Here is a 6224-nt window from a genome sequence, read left to right on the forward strand (position 1 = left end):
CAATGAATTTTATGTATAAGTTGATTTACTGTATTAGTAGCTGAATGGTTAGGAAGTATGTACATTGCAAATGCTTTACACAATGCTTTACATATTGTTCATGGAACGATGCCTATTGGATATTCTGATATATTAGCAGATGATGAGAATAATTAATGATAATTGTAATATTATTTAGTTAATTGTTGTTATTAGCATTATTATCATTATTATTTTATTGTACAACGCCTACTTAGCTTGTTGTACGCGATCAAATGGGAGGCTGAATGTTACACATTCGTACCGTTGCACACAAGACGTACCATCCTAAATGTACCGTCCAAAATGTACCATTGCACGGCTTTAGGAGGTGACGTCACAATGCGATTTCATTGAATAAGGTGACAATGCGCGTACAGCCCGCTGGCTAAATGCGCAATGCTGTCCAAGATCATGCGCGCTTGTGGGCCCGGCTTGTAGGATTTTGCTTTTCGCTTTCGATATTTTTGCTCCCTTTTCATAGATTACTGCAGGGAAAAACTCTTGTTTTTCATATTTTCGCTAGAAATTACCGAGGCGTTGTACAACACAAATAGCGAATATTCTTATTCGTGCGATGGTGCGAGATTTCGCATTCGGTGAAAGAAAGAAACGCTCTATTCAACTCGGCTATAAACGCCTCGTTGAATAGAGCAACTTTCTTTCACCTCATGCGAAATCTCGTACCATCGCACTCATGCCTATTCGCTATTTGTATATTATCATTACTTTATTTCTCATTTATTTCTGCATAGTAGAAGTGAGAAGTCGGTGCTGTCTGTGGCTTTAATTTTATTAGTATACATTGTAAATATATACAGATTGCTGTTCTAGCTTTAAGTTTATTTCAGTTCAATTAAACCTCTAAGAAATAAACATTTTTGTTCATTATTTTTAAAATAATAGATCAAATTAAATGAAACTGATATGAGATTGCCATATCACAAAAATATGAAATTAATAACAAGTTTTTCAATCTCAATCAAGGTCAAAGGTCTTTTGAGGTCAACAAACTTAGTGCACATGTTTTTTCTCCCTTTCTGAAAAATTATTCATCTTGATTGTTTTCAAATTCAGCTATTATATTGACATTTCTTACCCCCTTTTTTTTTGGGGGGGGATCTCAGAAATAATAGTAATGTTACATTTTTTGTTCCTGGACCTGCCATAGCTGCTGGTGGGAATAGTCTGCTGTGCAAACCTAGTCTGCAGGCACAGACCCTGATTGAAACTTTGATCAACAGGTGGGTCTCGATCACACAAAGACTAGCACATAAAATCTTGCTGTTTCCTGATCGAGAAGGCCTTAAGTACACAAGGCATGAGTAGGCTGCACATTCAGACCCTTAACTGAGTGAAGGCTTTGCAAAGCAGACTAGTGCGAACCCTTCACTCAAGGAAAGTGGTCTGAATATGCAGCCTAAGAATTCTGCCAATGACTTGTGTACAGAAGATTCTTGTGTTCAACAGAAAGTTGTATTTGTGCTAGTCTTGTGTGAAGACCCCCATGTGGATCAAAGTTTCAATAAGGGTCTGTGCGTGCAGAGTACATGTAGGGGGCAATGTTCCCTTATCATTTTGTTATATAATGGCAAGTTCTCAGATAAAAAAAAACCCTTGACATTTAAAGAAAAATGAAAAAAAAAATGTAATGCTAAGTTTTATTTTTTTCTGGACTTGAAAAGCTTCATTTTGTACACTGCTCCATTATGTTACTTGATTCATGTTTTATTAATACAGTTTGGTGAATATTTTACATCCTTGGCAATTTAAAGAATGAAGAATAGTTAATATTTGAGGTTATCAATTTATAATTTTGTATTTAAAAACAGAATTTTTCTCTTTTTGTGGAAAAATGAAAATTCCCGAAAATTCCAAAAATTCCTGGCAGCTGAAAATTCCCGAAACTTTCCATGGAAATTTTCCAAAATTTCCGGAAAGTTTCCATCCCTTTGCAACCCTAGTTTGAATTATACAATATTTTAATTTTTACGAATTTGACGATTAGGACCTCCTTGCCTGAAGCACAAAATGTTAAAATAATGGAATTCCACGTGTTCAGTGAGGAATGAAACTTCATTTCACATGACAATGACGAGAAAATCAAAATATTTCATATTTCAAACAAAAAAAACCCAAAAGAAATAGTGAGTGAATGACATCGACTCTCTCATTTGGAGGTAGCTGGCTCGTTCATATGACTGTTTTTGTGAAATGAAGCGAAATTTTGAAATGTCATAACTTTCTTATTTTACATCCGATTTTGATGAAATTTTCAGTGTTATGCATGTTGAATTTTTCTCTTTTTATTCAAATCAAGTTTTCGTTGGGGTGGACTTGTCCTTTAAAGATTGGAATCTCATTTGATCAGAATCGTCCCCATCTCACTCTGAGAGTGGTGCATTTAGAAAGTACGATTCTGAGAGGAACAACCGTGTTTTACAGGAAAAGTGTCCCTTAAGCCCCCCTCCCCCCCCTGTGTACAGACTCGTTTTGGAGCATTTTGAAAAATTTACCTTCAAATGGGGATAAATGCCCGCCCTCAGGAATTTAATTTCTTTTGAAATTTAAACTTTGGCAAAATCTGGACCCCGATGATGCTTATCACAAATAGGTTCAGAATTATTAGGAGCGCGCATTATGCGTTTCTAAAAGGAATCATGCGACAACGCAAGATCACTGTGTTTTGCAATATATCTCTTTAAAAATGACTATAGCTTTGATGCACGAAATCTATGTTCATTCTATCTTTCTTTATCTATTATTTTTTCCCTTTTGCACCTCTCAAAGGCATGTGTCCCCCAGCCCTACTCTGCAGCTGAAAATATTGCAATGTCATGCACCCCACCCCCATAAAAATGAAAAAAAAAATCATAACAAGATCGTTCTATCATAAGAGGTCTTGAAGTTTATTTTGAAATGCCAAAATCACCTTAATTGTAAATGCTTTAACTAATTGTTGTAAGGTTTGAAAGAATATTTATCTTCAATGATGGAAACAAAATATTCACAGTAAGAAAAAATTATACAACGCTGTTTACTGTAATTGTAATTGTTTAAACAGTTTAACAAGTGTTTAAATCTTAAGCAACAAAGTTTAATTTTCAATATCTAATCTTCAATAAACTAAACATGATTGTGTAAACGGTTAAATAAAAATTCTGTAAGATTCATAATATTAAACAGCGTTTTATAAAACCTTAAACAGCGTTTTTACTGTGATAGGTACCCTCGAAAAATGACTGATGGTTTTTGATTACCCTTTTTCGCGGATGCACTATTAAGTCTTGCTGAAGTGACTTTAGCAGCACTACAGGCTGCTATGCATTGGAAATATAATGTACTACTGCACATGATTTTGTTTATGAAGAAGTGTATGCAGCATTGGCCTAACATTCGATCCAGGGGCCGCGGAAGCGGAGGGGGGGGGGGAGAGGGCTTCAGACCCCACTTTTATCCAAAACCGTGTACAAAAACGTAAAAATGACCATTATGTTTGTGATTTTTTTTTTTTGCATGGTCAGCCCCCTCACTTTGAAAACCTTTGCCCCTGCCCCTTCGATCATCATGATTATCAAATCCAAAATGTACTCTTGTATAAAAGCTACATGTTTATCATTATTACCATTACCGTTATAACTTTATCCCACTCGCTCTCGCACCTGGTCCACTAAAAAAATATAAAAGGAAACGAACGAAACAACCAAATATCATGTGCCAAAACATGATGATTATATTTTATGTATTGCAGGAACTTCATTATCTTCAATTATATAAATAATAAAATTATGCTATAACGTGAAATATCAAATATCATCGAATTTTACACATCTTTTTATTCATTTATTTATTTTTTACACAGTTGCATTTTGAACAGGATCATAATCATACACACACATACAATAATTGAACATTTTTCTTTCACGAGCTATCAACTTTTTTGTGTGCAATTGCTGCATAAATTAATCACGTCACTGAAAAGAGATTGGCTAAAACAGTTGTAAAAAACGATGCAAAAACATACAGTAATGGAACAAATTAATTTTGATTTGTCAAATATTGCTTACAAATTCACCAATTGTCTTTATCAAATAACATTCGCGCACTGCTTATCAGCTACTCAATAAGAAATTGCAAAACTTATAATAATGATAATTATAAACTATCCTTATACGTATTAAAAAGAAGCCTTATATATCATTAATAAGGAATGTGAAACAGTATTATCTTCGATGAAACAATCAGTGCAGGATTCTTATAATTTTCGCAACTTCAAAGTAAAAAAGATGTGACGAAATATTAAATGGAATAAATTTATATACAACAATATGTGACTTGTTAAGGCAACACATGCACTTTTTTTCAAAAACAAACCTAATACGATTACTCTAAACAATGTGGATCTATAATCTAATCCCCAATCTTCACTCTTATTTCTATAGAGTCAATTTCAAACAGGATCGAGTTAACGTAAGGTAAAGTGATTTGATTTGAAAAGTTATTTTGACTATTAAAAAACATGAAATTTTAAAACCAAGTTTAAAAACGAGATCGCTATCATGATAACCAATAGCCGACCAATAAGGTCGGACCCTCCATCCCTATAAATTTTCATTAATTTTCATTTTCTTATCCATGCGCACTTAATTTTCTTTATTTTTGACACACTTGCACCTTCCAGTGGAAGCGTCGTGGTGTAGCGGTTCTGACTCTCGCCTTGTAATCAGAGAGTCGTGTGTTCGAATCCCACCATGGCCTAGCGTCCTTTGGCAAGGCGTTAATCCACACTTTGCCACTCTCCACCCAGGCGTTAAATGGGTACCCGGTAGGATGTGAAAGCCTATATGTAGTATGCCTAGCAATTGAGTCTTGTAACTCTTGTTGGAATGCTCCCCAGGGAGTGGAGAAGGTGCATACATTTTATGCGGACATGCAAATATCCGATGACCGGGGTAACCTGTAAAGCGCTTAGAGACGCGTCGTTCCGATGTATTAAGCGCTATATACATGCGGAATATTATTATCATTATTACTTGAATTTATTAGTAGGGAATTCAAACTACACTCTCAAACATTGGTTGAAGATGATCCGTGAGGGTAATTATGTGTACTACCAAAATTGGGCATTCCTTTTCGGCATATCTATTAATCCATTGTGACTGACAATTTTGCCCATCCTAAAGTAATTGCTGCTTATTTTAACCTTACTGGAGGACAATATGCCTCCCGAATTGGGTAAGATACTATACTACCCAAAATTTGTTAGACACAATTCCCCTCGTGCTGGTAATAATTTTACCCGATATATATATATATATATATATATATATATATATATATATATATATATATATATATATATATATATATATATATATATATATTTGTGTGTTTTTTTAACAGTGTATTCGATAATAAAAGAACGACTCTATCAGGGGCCGTGTAGTTTAGCAATCACCGTACATTTTTTTATGATTGATTGCATTAACTACAATGTACAATTAACCCTGATAAACAAGACAATAGTGTGCGATCAATCGCTAACCTTGTGTTACTACCTGGGGAGCATTTCATCAATATTTTCATCTGACAAGTTGTCACAACCACTGGCGGCGGAAGCCAATAAATTTAGGGGGTGTCCACCTGAAATTTTGGGATGGACACATGTAAAAAATAGGACAAGCGCCCCAAATTTTTTTGACAAGCAAAAAAAAAAAAAAAAAAAAAGGTCATCAACCTAAATTTTAGGGGGGGACAACACACGTTTGAGGGGGGGCCACGTGAATTTAGGGGGGGACGCAGGAAAAAAAATTGACAAGCAAAAAAAAAAAAAAAAAAAAAAAGGTTATCAAAATAAAATTTAGGGGGGGACCGTCCCCCCCACCTAAAATTTAGGGGGGGGGGCACGTCCCCCCCGCTTCCGCCTATGGTCACAACTGACAACTTTCCTTGATTCTGATTGGCAGAGAAGCATTGTTACTATGGTAACTGTCGAATAAAACGTCCGTCAAGTCCTTTCATGAAACGCTTCTCAGGTTTTGGTATCACAGCAAGGGTTCGAACGAAAATAAAATTAAAGAATGTCAGCTCTATGGACTCGGCATTTAATGTACGGTATCGAACTGAACATTATATTCTGGATAAAGATTTGTAATAAATTCAAGTAAATAATGAATGACAGCAGTTGTCGTTGCACATGTAATTTT

The sequence above is a fragment of the Lytechinus variegatus genome, chromosome 17, assembly GCF_018143015.1.
Source record: "Lytechinus variegatus isolate NC3 chromosome 17, Lvar_3.0, whole genome shotgun sequence".
NCBI classification, from domain to species: Eukaryota; Metazoa; Echinodermata; class Echinoidea; order Temnopleuroida; family Toxopneustidae; genus Lytechinus; species Lytechinus variegatus.